Consider the following 15,811-nt stretch of genomic DNA (forward strand, 5'->3'; position numbering starts at 1 on the left):
CTCTGATTCTCAGTTGCCCCTTTTATAAAATAAGCAATTTGGAAAAGATGACTGCTAGGATCCCCTTTAACTCTAACAGTCCAGGAAAGCAGTAAATGTTCATTATGGTTCCCAAGAGTAAGGATTCTGCTCAAAAGATCTGGTTTGAATCCCAGCTGCCCTGTTCATGAGCTGTGTAAACTTGGCCTTGGGCAGGTTTATCACCTCTCTAAGGCCCAGTTTCCTCACCTAAGAAGCAGAGATAATCATAGTATCTTCCTCAAAGGGTTATTATGCGGATTAACTAGGATGACCCATGGTTGGTGCCTGGCACCTTGGTCATTTGCATGACGATTATTCTGGGATCCTAGAAGCACTCTTTCAGATACTGTCAGTTGGGAGCAGTGCCGCAAAGGATTAGGAGCACGGATGATGAACAGTCTGCCTGGGTTGGCATTCCATCTCGGTCACTGAGATGGCGACATGGTGTCTGGTATTACATTGACAATGCCCTTTCCCTATTATCAGTCTCTTATCACTAAAGATACACTTGTCCTCGGGAGGGGCAGGATGGATTTGCAGATTTTTCATTTCCATCTTTGCACTTTGTATATCCCAAATTTTCTACAATTACTTTTAAAACAGACAATAAGGCCCCTTTTGGTTGACTTTAATTACCATAATCAACTAGATCAGGGCCTCATCACTAATGCATGCATAAACTTCTATCTTATGGACACTAATCATTTCTTTGATTGAAGTAAAAGTTTGACTTCTCATTCAAATTCTTATCATGAGAGCAAGTCTGGCTTCATGAATCACTGCAGCAGGAATCAAACATCTGCTGTTTATGGAAATATTCTGAGGCCTCCAGGCCACACAGTATGTTTTCTCCCAGCAACATGAAATTTCTCCCCAGCACTTAATTGCTATGGGGTAAGAACTTGTCAGCAAACGATGACAAATAAATTTCCCCAGAGAGTCCATGGAGGAATCTTAATAATTGTGAGTTCAGTTAGAGGCTCTAGGAGCAGATACTGTGGCCTGCAAAACAGGGACTCTCCTGTGTCTTCTGCCTGAGCTTATGACCAACTCTACTTGATACAGATGCAAGCGCATCTCCCCGCTAGAGGTTGAGATAAAGGGCCTCACATAATATCTCTCGGCCCTCCAGATTATTCTCTACAGTGTTTTTTTTGTTTTGTTTTGTTTTGGTTTTTTAATTTTTGAGACAGAATCTCACTCCAGTCGCTCAGACTGGAGTGCAGTGGCGTGATCTCAGCTCACTGCAGCATGGACCTCTCAGGCTCGGGCAATCATCTCACCTCAGCCTTTGGTAGCTGAAGTACAGGCAAGCACCACCATTTTGTACTTTTAGGAGAGACAGGCTTTCACTGTGTTGCCCAGTTTGTACAATAAAGGATTCTTAAAGAAGAAGGGAGAAAAAAATTCTAGGAAGAAAGCCAGAAAGAGGAAGTTTCCCAGAGGATAAGGGAAGAGATGCCAGTGGGTACAAGTGTGGAGTGACCGAGCACAGCAGCAAGACAGGGAGGAATTATTTACTCCAGGGAAGGACACTTTTCCTTTTAAACCTGCCTATTAATTTATATACATATGACTTGACAGTTTATAAAAATACTAACCTATATCAATATTTTCCCCACCAAAGTGTTCCCAAGGGCAAAGGTAAGTGAATACGTGTTTCCACGCTTGTGTCAGGGGCACAGAGCAAGGGAAGACAGAATGGACATGGCCTAGATTAGACCCCGGAAGCTTTCAAATTCCTTTTGAGACTTGGGACTGTATCTTAAAATAATATTGATTTTTTTTCCTCGATAATAAAAGAATGGAACCAAATTCCGGTTGTCTGATTCTTTGCCCAGTGCTCTTTCTTATGTCTAACACTGCCTCTTCTTATGAATAACTCTGACATTACAGAGAAAGACTATTGTTTGTTCCATTCAACACTCAATTCCATAGGTACTAGCAATGATGAAAAAGGTTGTTAGTATCCAGCGGGGAAAGCAAAGGGTCTGTAGGTGGTAACACCCCGCTGAGAGCAGAGGGGGATGAATACATACAATTTTGCAGAAGCATGTTGGGAATTCCACCATCTTCCCATAGTACCGATGCAAGCTACGGCAGACAACCTGCCAGGACTAATCAGACGATGATCACTACCCACCCATGCTGATTCACGTAGGAACACATGATACAGTCATTAAAAATCTACCATGTATCTCTGGAGACTTTGAAGCTCAGGTCAAGAAACAGAGACCTGAGGGCACAGGTAATGTCTGAATTCCTCTTTCATCATAAGACCTGATTTCAGAAAACATGATAGAGTTTTTAACAATCAGTTCAGTCGATGGTAGAGTAATAATCAACATTTTTTTCTAAATTAAGCCCTTGTGACTTATATTCAATAAAAAAGTACAATATATATAGGAAGAGAGAATCCTTTCTCATGTTAGAGTTATGGTTTAATGGCAAGCATACTGACTGAGAAGAGGAGTTTATTTTACAAAGAACAGGTGGGAAGTTTTATGTCAAGGCTCCGAGATGCCATCAAGAAGAAAGGACACTGAATTCAAGGAATAGAGAGTAAGAAATCCAGAAAGAAAACAAACTAAAGATCAATTGTAGGGACAATATGACTGCAACAAAGTGGAAGAGCAGCTTCCAAAGCAGTGACTATCTTAGGAAACTTGTCAGGAACAATCTATGTATGCATATTATAAACAAAGTAAATACAGAATTTAGGTTTCTAAATGGGAACTAAATGTTACTATTTGTTTAAAAGAAAAAGATCTACTAGGAAGCAAAGCATAGTGGGTACTAGCATGATGAAGATGTACACTTGTGTGGAATCTACCATTCTGAAAGTGAAAGAAAATTGAGATTAGAATTAAAAATTAGAGAAACACTGTCACGGTGGGAGAATAATCCAGGCAGCCCAGATTTATGAAGTCCATGCATCATGCTTACTTTTATTCTAAAATATGAGATACTTGAAACATATGTAAGTGTATGCCACCCCAGTAGGAGGCAGGGCTAAGATGTTCCTTCAGAGATGTCTTCAGCAGGGACAAGAAGTCAGATTCTGTCATCTCACATATTGGGGGCAGGACACCTCAGGAAGGGAGGGTAACTTCAGGTAAGGCAGCTGTCTGCAGACAAGTGATTCCCCAAAGCAGCTGAGAGTCTTATGCCTATAGCACTCTCCACACCAGGAGGGGATTCCTCCATCCTGCAGATGGCCTGGGCAGTACATCACAGGGGCTGCTGCAATGGCTAAAATGATTTGCCAAGCATGATAAATTTTCTCAACACTCCCATGGAGGAGTACTATGGTAAATGGTAATTTAGAAAGGAAGAAACTGAGGCACAGAGTAATTAAGTAACTTACCTATCCAAGGTGACCCTGTCAATGAGGTGGCAGCTCCAGGATTTGAATGGAGGCTATCTGACTCTGAGGCCTTTGAACTTCTCTATATGTGATGGTGCCTTCGGTCATGGCCTGCTGTCATCGTCAGTCCATGCAGGAGCTGTTATTATTATTTTACTTTATTCATTTTTTTAGCCCAATCCCCATTCCTATTCTCTTCTTCTCTACATGGTTTTGTGCTAGAGGGTTCACATTCTTCTTCTTCTTTGTTGAATTCAGCACTCTTTTTAACACCTTTCCATGTTAGCATATATGCTTCTACTTCATGGCTTCAAACTGCTTAATAATTCATCTCTTTAAAAAATGTTTATTTTATAGTCTCTTTCAGATTTGGTTTTACTATGCCAAGTTTTGGGGGTTAAGGGCAGTATTCTGATTTATTGAATTATAGACTTTTGATTGTGAGGAATTTGTTCCCGGCATCTTTTTAAATGTTGGATTGTGAGCTCATCTTCAGTGGGATTTTGTTCTATGGTAAGTCCCAACTGCCTAGGTTGAGGGAAAGTCCCTCTGCAGCAACTTTGCATGTGATGCTTCCAGATATCTCAGGAATAGCACTGGGTTTTGACCAAGTTTATGTTAATTTCTTAGCTAGAAATTCAGACTCCAAACGTACTTAAGGAACAAGACTTGGGTTCTGATTTCTTATAAGAAAATTTTGCTCTGCCTGGAAATCAGCAAGAAATAAGATTTTATTTTATTTTATTTTTGTTTGTCTCTCTCAGGTGGTGAGTAGATTTTTTTTCCGTTTTCCATTTGCTGAGTGTGTAGCCCTCGCTGTAAGCTGGGGTTTCCATAACAGCTCCCTCTTCACAAGGTCTTGTCTGCCACTTGAGCATAGTTGGTAAAAAAAAAAGAAAAAAAAAACCAGTCTCTTGCTTTGTATTGGAACCAACCTGTCACCTCCTAATTTGTTCACCTACTTAAACAGCACTTGTGGTTCCAATATCTGACACCTATAAAACCCATCTTTCATGCAGGCTTAGGTGGTGTCTTAAACTTTTTTGCAATGTTTTACTCAGTATTTCTAGATATGGTTGCTGGAATGTGTGTCTTAGTTTAGACAATCACATTGCCAAAAGCGAAGTCCTCTCGTCTGAATCATGCATTCTTACTCGATGGGTTCAATCGGGTGGGAATGGAAAGGTTCACCTACCTATGTGCCGATGGCCTTTTGCTTTCAACAGCTCTATTGAGAAATATTTCACATACCATAAAATTTACCCTTTAGAGGAAATAATTTCATGGGTTTTAGTCCATTTATAGAGTAGTATAACAATGACCACAGTCAATTTTAAAACATTTTTATCACCACAGAAAAGCCAAACCCATTAGTATTCACTCCCTGCTTTCTCCTACCCAACCCAGCCTTAGGCAATCACTAATCTACTTTCTGTCTCTTTGAATTGGCCTATGTGGGACATTTCATATAAATGGAATCATACAATATGTGCCCTTTTATGCCCAGCTTCTTTCACTTAGCACTGTGTTTCCAAGGTCCATCTATGTTGTAGAATATATCAGTACTTCATTCCCTTTTATTATTGAATAATATTCCAATATTCCAATATTGAATAATATTGAATAGCTAGACCACATTTTGTTTATCTATGTTCATGGACATTTGCATTGTTTTCACTTTTTTATTATGAATAATATTGCTACCAACATTTGTGTGAAAGACTTCATGTAAATACATGTTTTCATTTCTCTTGGGGATACATGAGAAAGGGAACTTTTAGATCATATAGCAACCCTGTTTTAAGTGTCTGAGGAACTGGCAAACTGTTTTCCAAAATAGTGGCACCATTTTACATTCTCACCTGCCATGTAGTATGAAGGTTCCAGGCCTTTCTTTTGATGCTAAGATAGAATCTTGTGTTAGGTTCATTCTATAGAGTCTTGCGTTAGGTAGAACATAAGTGTTCTGATGCTTAGATCCTCCCCCTTACTGGATCATTCTCCTTGGATGCTCTACAAACACCTCACATCCAACAAGTTCTAATAGAAATCATCATTTCTCCCTTTCTCTAAATGTGCTTCTCTTGTGTTCACTATCTCACTCAGTACAGAAATCTGGGAATTCTTCTAGAAGCCCAAATTTCACTCATGCCCCCACTTTTAACTAGTTGGTAAGGCCTGCCTTTTCTTTCTTAAAAAAATGTTCACAAACTCATCATCCTTCCCTGTGTCACAACCTCAATTTTTTTCTCACTTAAACCATTGCCATGGCCACTGTACACATCCCCCTGTCTGTCCTCACCTCCTGGCCACCCACCAACCAACCCATAGTGCATGTGGTCATTGTGCATTGCAGAATGCAAATCCAATCATATCTTTCCCCTGTTTAATCTTTTTCGTGCTTCCCTCTAACTTACAAGATAATAACCAAACTCCACAGTGGAGTATCCAGAGCACTTTGAGATCTGGCTTGCTTCCTTCTCTCCAGTTGTACATCTTGCCATTCCCATCACACAACCTCTGCCCCTACCATACCCAGCTCCTTCCACTCCCTAAGCTAACTCTGCTAACTCAGACTACAGTTTTTGGAGTACATTTACTCAACTTGATCACCATATTTGAAGGACGGCCAACTTTTATTTTTATTTTACCAATGATGAAACAGGCTTGATGAAGAGGTCTGCCCAAAGTTATACAAATGCTAAAGAAAAAAGCCTGGCGCTCTTTTCCAGGTTTTCTGACTTTAAGGCATTTAGTGTTTCCCCACACTAAGCATACAGCAATCACTGAGCTTTGCTCCCTCCTGAATCTCACTGTATTCTCTCTTACCTGGGGTGCTTTAACATGACACCCTCATTCCCTCCACCTGTGCCCTCTCTCTATTCCGTTATCTACCACATCACCAGACTTCACCATGCTAATTTTTAATTATATGTTACTTTGTGCTTTTTCATAGTCATATGCCATTACTCCCACCTAGTTGAGGCCTGGCCTTCGGTTTGTGCACAGTGCTAGGACTTGGTAGGAACTCAATTACTATTGCTTGACTGATTGTTAGCTTTTTCCCTGAGCAGGCTTCTAGCCTTTAAGGGTTCCCTATAAAGCACAACACCATATGTCATCTCATATTAGGACATTTCTACAGTTTCCACTCAACGTATTACAATATACTAGTACTTTATATTACTAAATATGTTGAGGTTTTAGGCCTTAATACATACTACTAATTATTATTTTATTTATTTATGGACATCAAAAAGTGTTTATTGATTCTTAATGCACAAAATTTTTTAAAGGATATCAAGGAATTACAGTGACAGTTAAAGTGGACTTCCATACTTTGAGTTCACACACCATTTTACTAACCCCAGAAGCAGATGGTTCTTGATTTTCTTTAAAGAACTCTTGGCTTGGCATCCTCTGATAGTATCTTAAGTCTCACTGGGGTGTAAGTCAGAGGTAAAATTTCTCATTTCATCAGTCACTGCTTTTCTGTTGTCTTATATAGGACTTTAATTTGTGTCAATTGCTTTAATATTTTGGGGCTTCGTTCTCTTTCCCAAAAGCTCCATGAAATAGCACAGTTTATCAATGTGTTATAGAAAAGAAAAATAATAATCTAGTCATCTACCATCAGACTGCGGATTAACATGGAGTCAGAATTAGAATCTGTAGCTCGCAAAAGCTTTACATGGCCCAGTATGTTATGATTTTATGTTATATATGTTTTCTCTTTTTTTATTTTTCTTGAAGTCCATATCAAAGGTTTTAATCACCTTCCAGTTACTAAAACTTCCATTCAAAAAATGTTGGGAAATTTATGAAAAAAGGTCCCTATTAAATCTCTAAATCAGGTATCAAATAAAAATCTATATTGGATTGTTTGTTATTAAACTTCCAGAAATTCTATGGAATATAACTGAGCTATAGCAGAATTTACTCATGGGTATTTGAATGATGCAGAACAAAAGATCTTGACTATTTTATTCTCTGCTTTGGTACATGAAAAGAAACTTGAACAATAAAGTCTGTACTAACCTAAAATCATTGTCATATCTTATACATTCTTGCTCATAATACAGGTCTGACATCATTGATTGATTAGCACTCCAAATTTAGGTACTATGCATTAACTGCATCAATGTCAAAACTGTGATTCTACAACCCGAATGTCCATCAATGATAGACTCAATTAAGAAAATGTGGCACATATACACCATGGAATACTATGCAGCCATAAAAAAGGATGAGTTCATGTCCTTTGTAGGGACATGGATGAAGCTGGAAACCATCATTCTGAGCAAACTTTTGCAAGGACAGAAAACCAAACACTGCATGTCCTCACTCATAGGTGGGAATTGAAAAATGAGATCACTTGGACACCGGATGGGTAACATCACACACCGGGGCCTGTCGTGGGGTAGGGGGAGGTGGGAGGGATAGCATTAGGAGACATACCTAATGGAAATGATGAGTTAGTGGGTGCAGCACACCAACATGGCACATGTATACATATGTAACAAACCTGCACGTTGTACACATGTACCCTAGAACTTAAAGTATAATAATAAAAAATTTACAAAAAAAGAAAGCATGGTTCTAGTTAGCTGCTCAACCTCTTGGTTATCTATTAGTTGAAGAGACAAATAAGTGTTAATTCAAAAATTATTTCAGGCTGCACGTGGTGTCCCATGCCTGTAATCCTAGCATTTTTGGAGGCCAAGGCAAGAGGATTGCTTGAGCCCAGAAGTTTGAGACCAGTCTGAACAACAAAGTGAGACCCCATCTCTATATTATATAATTAAACTTTTTTTTTTTTTTTTTGAGACAGAATCTTGCTGTGTCGCCCAGGCTGGCGTGCAGTGGCAAGAACTTGACTCACGGCAACCTCTGCCTCCCGCCTCAACCTCCCAAGTAGCTGGGATTACAGGTGCGTGCTAATTTTTGTATTTTTAGTAGAGACAGGGTTTCACCAGTTGACCAGGCTGGTCTCGAACTCCTAACCTCGTGATCCACCTGTCTCAGCCTCCGAAAGTGCTGGAATTACAGGAGTGAGCCACCATGCCCGGCCTAAATATTTTTAAATAATTTTAAAATAATGCAATCTAAGTAGTAGATGACTAGCTAATTTAAGTTGTCTGATTATTGAAATCTTAACTTTCAAATGCATCCTTAATTGTTCCTCTTCGTGTCACTTTGAAAAATTCCTTTCAGCACCAAGACCTATATGAAATCCCTTAATTTTTGATCTGTGAAATATTTACAAGAATTGCTCAGAAACACCTGTGTTCTCTCTCCTCTCTCTCTCAATCTCTCTCTGTCTCTCTCTCTGTCTCCCCCTCCCACCTCTCTCCCTCTCTTTCACACACATTGAATTCATCATTGTCTCATCATTGCCTACAAACACTCCTCTTACCCGCGAGCAAATGGCGTCATGTCCGGTAGAACTCATATCTTCAAGAAACAGAACTATGCTGCCTCCAGAACTTTAACTTTTAAAAAAAGAAGTCTTTGTAATTAGGTACATATTCAACAACTGACATTGGGAAAATGGGAGGCAATTTCACCAAATAAGTCCATTAGCGTAGGTTGTTTTGTTCCCTTCCAATGACAAGAATACAAACAATGTTGACTTGTGGTTATGGTGAAAAGGGTGCTTTGGTACTTGACCCAGATATGATTGCTGACTTGAAACCTGGAGCTGTTGAATCAGATGATTTTGGTCAGTGCTATCTGATAGGAACATAATGCAAGCTGAAAGTGCAAACCCCAAGTGTAATTTTAAATTTTCTAATAGCCACAATTAAAAAACCATTCTACTATTAAGACACATGCACATGTATGTTTATTGCAGCACTACTTACAATAGCAAAGACTTGGAACCAACTCAAATGCCTATCAATGATAGACAGGATAAAGAAAATGTGGCACAAATACACCACGAAACACTGTGCAGCCATAAAAAAGGATGAGTTCATGTCCTTTACAGGGACATGGATTAAGCCAGAAACCATCATCCTCAGCAAACTAACATAGGAACAGAAAACCAAACACTGCGTATTCTCACTCATAAGTGGGAATTGAACAATGAGAGCACATCGACACAGGAAGGGGAACATCACACATTGGGGCCTGTCTAAGGGTAGGGGACTGGGGGAGGCTGAGCATTAGAACGAATACCTAATGCATGCGGGGCTTAAAACCTAGATGACAGGTTGATAGGTGCAGAAAACCACCATAGCACATGCATACCTATGTAACAAACCTGCAGGTTCAGCACGTGTATCCCAGAACTTAAAGTAAAATAAAAAATAATAATAAATTTTAAAAAATAGGTGACATTGGTTTTAAAAATTTATTTTATTTAACAAACTCTATCCAAAATATTGTCATTTCAACATACAATAAACACAAAACATATTGAGTTATCTTTCATTTGAAGTCTGTGAAATCTTGTGTGTAATTTAGACTTAACAACACATTTCAGTCAGACTAGCCACATTTCAAATGCTCCATAGTCACCTGTTGCTAGCAGCACTGCACAGGACAGCACAAATATAGATCTTCTCTTGCCAGCCTTCTGTGGAGTAGCAACCAAAAGCATTCCTTAGATAAGATTTGTAATGTATTTAATTTATCCACAGGTCTCATTACAAAGAGATGCACAGTCATAAATCAACCGGTTAGCAGCTGCAATAACAAACCAAAAAGAGGCCAGCACGGTGGCTCACGCCTATAATCCCAGCCCTTTGGGAGGCTGAGGTGGGTGGATCACAAGGTCAGGCGATTGAGACTATCTTGGCCAACATGGTGAAACCCCGTCTCTGCTAAAACTACAAATGTTAGCTGGGCGTGGTGGCGTGCACCTGTAGTCCCAGCTCCTCGGGAGGCTGAGGCAGGAGAATCTCTTGAACCCAAGAGGCAGAGGTTGCAGTGAGCCGAGATTCCACCACTGCCTCCAGCCTGGCGACAGAGCAAGACTCCGTTTAAAAAAAAAAAAAATTGCTTGTCTCTCTCTTTTTGCTTCCAATAATAAGGTTTTATTCTCCATGCCGGCCAAAGTACTTAGCCAAAAGGATACCCATCAAATGATTCATTTCATCTGTTTCCCTCCTCTCAAACAAACAAACAACAACAATGGCAGAAACTGGTCTCTGTTGTCTTGCCACCACCACCTGGGTATCTCCCTTTTGTCATAGAGATGCATGTCAACAACTTGAATGACAGCCACGTAGAAGAAGTGGGGAAGAGTGGAGTGTGATTCACCAAGCTCAGCGCCCAGGGGCAGAGATTGAAAATCCATGATATGAGCTAGCACAGAAATTGCATTGGAAGGTTGATTCCTTAAGTATGTTCCACGTTCCATCCTTCATCCCATTCAGAAACGTTACTCCCCAGATACACCTAACTGTGCAATCCAATATTCTGTGGAGGGAAAAATACTTCCTGATTTCACGCTCTACCGCATTCAGATTGATAGGCCTGTAATTTTACCCAAAGTGGAGCAACCACAAATGCTCTTTTTTTTTTTTTCATATATAAATATTTAATCCCTGCTAGAAATATCTATGCTGCAAGCCAGAGTGATATCTCATCAACATGGGCTCCACAGGTTAATTAAACACTGCTGAAAAAAGAAAGAAAAAATAAAAGCCTAATTTATTAAGTCATGAGTATAAGACACTTTCAAGAAAAAAAAAAAATTCTGTATTCCTATTCCTAAGTAAGGAGATAATAGAAAACTTAAAAGTGTTTGGGTGGTTGTGATCAGACACAAATTTGGGATGTGGTGCAATTTTCATATAAGTGGGTGGTTGTATCTGATTTGAGTTAGTGTTAGGCAAGTCATTTATCTTCACTGATCATTCCAAACATATAAGAAAGACAAGGGAAAGAGGCATAGGAGGAATAAATTGTAAGAGAAACTTGTGAGTTAAAGAAATGGGCTGTACTGCATTGAAATCTAATAGAATGGTGCAGTGGCATTTGGTTTGCTCTGTTTGCAGTTTGTACTTCTATTGCTTTAGAAATATAGCCTATGAGTTACTCTGCTAATGTCAGTTTCCTGGAGTGGTAATATATTTGTCTATTGTCTATTCTGATGAGATGGGGAAGTACGGTCTCAAATATTTTTTTAGTAGTATAAAAGTGATCAGAAAGCACCCATGCCTTCTTGAACAGTAAGTGCGATACATCATGCTTAAATGAAATTTTAGGGCCAGGTGCAGTGGCTCACACCTGTAATCCCAGCACTTTGGGAGGCCGAGGTGGGCGGATCACTTGAGTTCAGGAGTTTGAGACCAGCCAGGGCAACATGATAAAACCACTTCTCTACTAAAAATACGAAAATTAGCTGGGCGTGGTGGCACACACCTATAATCCCAGCTACTTGGGAGGCTGAGGCGAAAGAATCGCTTGAGCCCGGGAGGCAGAGGTTGCAGTGAGCTGAGATCACACCACCGTACTCCTGCCTGGGGGATAGAGTGAGACCCTGTCTCAAAAATAAAATAAAATAACATAAAATAATGAAAATGAAATGAAATTGTAGGTGGTTTTAATTATGTCTGATCTTGGTCCTTTTCATCTTAATACAAGAGTTGAAAACAAAAACCAACTTTTTTATAGAAAGATGTCTTAATGAGTCTGAACTCAGAATCAAGACACTTGGTTTGACAAAGGATTAGTTTCTGATTAGTGAAAACAGAGATGAAATTGGGATTGCCCTAGAAATGATAATAGCAAACAGTTATGTAGGCACCTGCATTTGGCATTTACTATTATTCTAGGTGCTTTGCATTATATTGGCTTTAATTCTTACAATAGTCTTCCGATGTAGGCACTCTCTCTTTTTCCTTCTTCCTTTACAGATGAGAAAATGTAGGAACAGAGAGGTTAAGTAACTTTTTCAAGGTTACCCAGTTTTTAACTTGGAGCTGAGATTCAAAATCCAGGCTGGAACCAGAGGCTGGCCCTCAACTGCCTCTATGACGTGTGGTCACTATGCCCATGAGTGGGTAGAATGGTATTTCTACAAAGTCCTTGGGTTGAAAGTTATATTGCTCTTTAGAATACCGTCTTCCGTTTGCCCCAAATTTCTATTAGTAGAGTCCGTCCTTCCAATAAACAACTACCAAGGATTTCCTAATTAAGTGCAAATGGTTTCAGATAGACATTAATGTTTCTATAGCTTACACGGTAGCCCAAAATGTCTAGTAGTTTGATGACAATTTTTAAATATTTCTTAACTCTAAGGCATAAAATCCTGAGGAAGTTCAATACAGGAGAGGTAAGTTTCTTGGATCAAAAGAAGGGGATGGAGAAAAATATGGAATCAACCTGGGGATATCAGGAAAGAAAAGAATATGTAAGAAACAAAGCAAGAAGCAAAAAATAATACATGACCCTGGTGTATCTATATTCAGCCAAAAGTGAACCCTGTCCAAAGCCCAATGAGGTATTAAAAACTCTGACCCAGTGAAGATTAAACAAAAATTGAAAGCTAGTTGTTAATATAAGCATCCCATTTTTACATTTCTCAATTAATTACTCTGCAGATATAATAATAATAATAATAGCAAATATATTTCAAATATATGGACCAGGCTGTATTCTAAACATTTTGCTAGGATTATTGTATTAAATGCTCATATAACCCACACTGTACAAAAGTTAGTATTAGTGTCATCATTTTAAAGATAAGAATATTGAATATTTGTTTATTTATTTATTTTGAGATGGAGTCTCACTCTGTTGCCCAGGCTGGAGTGCAGTGGCACGATCTCGGCTTGCTGCAACCTCTGCCTCCTGGGTTCAAGTGATTCTTATACCTCAGTCTCCTGAGCCACCACCATACCCAGCTAATTTTTGTATTTTTAGTAGAGAGGGAGTTTCACCACGTTGGCCAGGCTGGTCTTGAACTGCTGACCTGAGGTGATCCACCTGCCTCAGACTTCCAAAGTGCTGGGATTACAGATGTGAGCCACTGTGCCTGGCTTGAATTATAATATTATATGATATTATAATATATATTGATTTTTATCATAATCAAAATTCTATGTGGCATGCAAGATGACTTAAAGTGAAATAGTAGACTCAGTAAATAATAGGAAAACATTTTAAGGGATCATTAAGATTCCCCATTTCTCTTCAATATCTTTCTAATATTTGATCTCTTTATAAACAAGTCACTAGCCTGCACTTGTAACTATAGCATTACTTTTAAAATAAATAATCCTTTTATTGGACAGTTTTACAATGTAGAGAGGGGTAGAGGAAATTTGCATGTGTTATATATTTTCAGTATCCACCTTCTCTCTCCCTATCCTTAATGTTGATCAATAGTCACAATGCATTTAAAAGTTTGTGCTTTAAAATTGAGTGTGAGAATTAACTCCAACTAAACACCCCAAAACTGGTTCATGTAGATCATCACAGGACGCAGCTCACAGATAGATGGCCCCTTAGGCTCGAAGGACAGAGGGTCATCTTGTATTTCCTTCTAAAATAAGTTTGCCTGAAAGAAATAACCTCCCCTTTTAAGTTTAACTTCCTATGTAAATTAACTCTGAGTCCCCTGGAAAAATACTACTGTTGCAATGCAGGATTAATTTTTTATATTCCAACATATTGGAGCATTACTTCAATGGTTCTTAATCTTTTTGGTATCATACACTCCATGGAGAAATTCATGCAAGCTTAGAAAGATCTCCTTCAAAAAAGCACATAGACACATACACAAATTCCATAGACCCAATGAAGCCTCTATCTGCTGCGGCCTCTGTAAAAGGCCACAGGCCCAGAATAAGAACAATTGAGTTCAATCCAAAGGCTAAGAGATGTTAAATGTCAGGAGTGGGGTGGGGGCTTGTATCTTTGAAACATCTAAATTCACGGAATGAGAACATCCTTAGCTCCTACTTGGATGCTGGATTCTATCATGAGACGCATTTATTTTAAAAACCACCTAGAACAATAGAAGAGAATTATCTTTCAAGCACTTCACCATTGGCCTTCTCTTTATTTTATAGTGATGTGTCCTTTTGCAGTGAGTCTCTCTCTTAGGAATATATACAAGAGAATGAATCAAGTTCACCTGTCATATAAGGGGAAAGGGATGTTGTTAATTAACAGCAGGGCAATTCAAACTTCTTCTTAGCCCTCGGGAGGAATACCCAGGTGTGCTGAGACAGATATGCTTGGAGAAAGAAAAGAGATGCTCTATAGTCAAACACACAGCACCAGGCCTTCTTTCATGAATTGATTTTCCCACTGGGTGACATCCTGGCAATTTCTGTTACCCAACCAATGATATAACTAAGTAGATGAAGCTGAAAGCTGGGTCAGATAAAAAAAGAATGTTTAATCTAACAAAAGCAGCCTCAGTTTTTGCCGTGAAGGGAAGCTGATTTAACAGACAGTAGCAGATTAAATAGAAAGCAGAAACAGGGAGAAAAAAATCATATTAAATCATTAAGAAATGAAGATAGAAGAATGTCACAATGCCAATTATTTGGAGAAAAAGCACAACATTACCATAGAACTTTCAACAATAAGATAAAAGATATCTGCTTAAGATGTACAAAAATAGGTCTTTTGTTCACAGTATATATTTTAAATTAAATGCTATTGTTTAATTAATAGACTGTAACTTTATGTATTAAAGAAAAGCATAAGGTCATATGACTATTTTAGGTCACAAAGTTACTTACTCTGAATCTCAAAAACAGGAACAGCCAATGTGTTTCAAATTATGGAACATGAACCACCTATACTCAAATTATCAGCGGTATTTTTTTTAAATTCAGATTCTTGGGCCCCACTGACCCATCCAAAACTGAATTAAAAACTTCATGGGTAACGTTTGGGAATCTTCATTTTAACAACCTTCCAGGTAAGAAATGTGCTAAAATATGAGAACCATTAATTTGTACCCTTATTTGGAAGGCTCCAGGAAACACCATCATAAGAAAGTAGTTCTCCAGGCCGGATGTGGTGGCTCACACCTGGAATCCAAGCACTTTGGGAGGCTGAGGTGGGCAGATCACCTGAGCTCAGGAGTTCAAGACCAGCCTGGCCAACACAGTAAAACTCTGTCTGTATTAAAAATACAAAAATTAGCCAGGCATGGTGGCGAGCACCTGTAATCCCAGCTACTCAGGAGACGGAGGCAGGAGAATTGCTTGAACCTGGGAGGCAGAGCTTGCAGTGAGCTGAGATCACATCACTGCACTCCAGCTTAGGCAACAGAGCAAGACTTCATGTCAAGAAAAAAAAAGGTAAGTAGTTCCCAATAGGAACACCCTCTTTTCCCCCATTGCTATAGAATGGGATTCGTCTCTCTTGTTCATTCTCCTTCCTCCCTACCACTAAAAGCTCCTTTATTGTTTGGTAGGTCTCATCCTTATCTTATTCTTCACCCTAGTG

The sequence above is a fragment of the Piliocolobus tephrosceles genome, chromosome 9 (assembly GCF_002776525.5).
Source record: "Piliocolobus tephrosceles isolate RC106 chromosome 9, ASM277652v3, whole genome shotgun sequence".
Taxonomy (NCBI): Eukaryota; Metazoa; Chordata; class Mammalia; order Primates; family Cercopithecidae; genus Piliocolobus; species Piliocolobus tephrosceles.